Here is a 1,524-nt window from a genome sequence, read left to right as displayed (position 1 = left end):
GTGTGTGTGTGTGTGTGTGTGTGTGGGTGGGTGGGTGTGCGTGTGCATGCGTGTGTCAGTGATAAATGCCTGTACTGTACAATAGATCATAAAACCGTTTGATGTCCTCGTGTGCTCAGCCCTTTTCATGGAAACCCAGCGGGGCACGTTCACAACGAGAGGATCAGACGAGTCACCTGACTTGACGTCTCTCCCACACATGACAGTGTGAGCCGAAGCATGAATGAGTGACTTGGTCAAGGACAAAAAGCCCTGGCAAAGAGCGGTCTGGTGACTACGTTGAGGTGTGTGGACTCTGGACAGCTGTAAAAATCTTCTACGATGGCATTAGGGGTTTAACAATCTAGTCGGTTGATAATTGGAAAGCCATAATCATAAAGAAAATGTTTTTGTTTCTATGACCAAGATAAAATGTTTTATTTATTGAATTATCTCCATGTTCCTGTATAGATACTCTAAAGGGTGGTGCTACAGAAAAAAGATGTTGGAAACATGCAAAGGGATTTAGTTTTTTTTTCTTCTAGATTTCAGTGATCTGTCAATATTTCCAGTCACCGCCTTGGAAAGGTTTGAGAATATTATTATACCAATAAAAATGCGTCTAAATTGAGTTTATTGTTGGCCTTGCATCTACCTGCCACTGTGCAATTCACAGCAGAGAAAAACTGATGTCTTCATTTAGGGAGAGAGTTACTCTTGCTCTTCATCTCTGCCTGTCTCTCTTCTCTCTCTTATCCTCCTTTTCCAAGCTTCTGTCTGTCTCTCTTGGGAATTCCTATGTGCACATACAGACTCACTCCCTCTCGCTACATCCCTCCCGTTACCATAGAAACGCAGTGAATTAGTCATACTCTCCTTTCTCCTCAATGTCTGCCAAGGTCATCACAGAGACCACACACTCTCACCTGCCCAACGTGTCCCATATTTCATCCCTGCAATTGTATTGCTCGACCTGCAGACTTTGACAGGCCTCTGTACAGCCACACTACTGCATTTGTGTAATTTACCTCCATTATTATAAAACTTCATTCCTAAAGTTTATCAGTAATAGTATTGTATAATGTACAGCTGAAACGACTTATAGATTAATTGGGTTACACCAGCTTTAGATATAGTCATTACACAAAATTTAGAGGCTTGCAAGAGATTTCCAAAACCCTGGATCCTACATTTCCCACAATGCAAATTAATCTGGTCACCATGGAGGATTAATTGATTCCTCCATGATTGATTTTTTCACAGGTTGAGTAGTACGATCCGTGATGAGCAAACTAAGCTTAATTTGTAAAATTGTGTCCCTTTAAGGTTGGATCTCTTGAATACAAGTGTAGGCCAATTTCTGACTGTCCACGTTTTCACACTGTGTCTTAAATCAGTCATGTGAGAATAAAAATTGCTCTGAATGGGTCTAATCTTCTGAGCATCAGAGATGAATGAGGGTAAAGACATCATAATCGCTGGCCAGGCTACAAAGAAAAGATTACATCAGACTGATTGATTAAAGACTACAGCGGGAGGGGGGGG

General features: G+C 41.5%; 1 protein-coding gene across 1 annotated transcript in view; it reads right to left on the bottom strand.

The window, feature by feature from the left end:
* slc7a8a (solute carrier family 7 member 8a) overlaps positions 1-1,524 on the bottom strand; it is a 19,791-nt gene that overhangs the window by 16,865 nt on the left and 1,402 nt on the right. The window lies entirely within an intron of this gene.

This window comes from Etheostoma spectabile, chromosome 19 (genome assembly GCF_008692095.1).
Source record: "Etheostoma spectabile isolate EspeVRDwgs_2016 chromosome 19, UIUC_Espe_1.0, whole genome shotgun sequence".
NCBI lineage: Eukaryota > Metazoa > Chordata > Actinopteri > Perciformes > Percidae > Etheostoma > Etheostoma spectabile.
The sequence above is the reverse complement of the archived record's forward strand: the minus strand, read 5'-3'. Positions and strand labels throughout refer to the sequence as shown.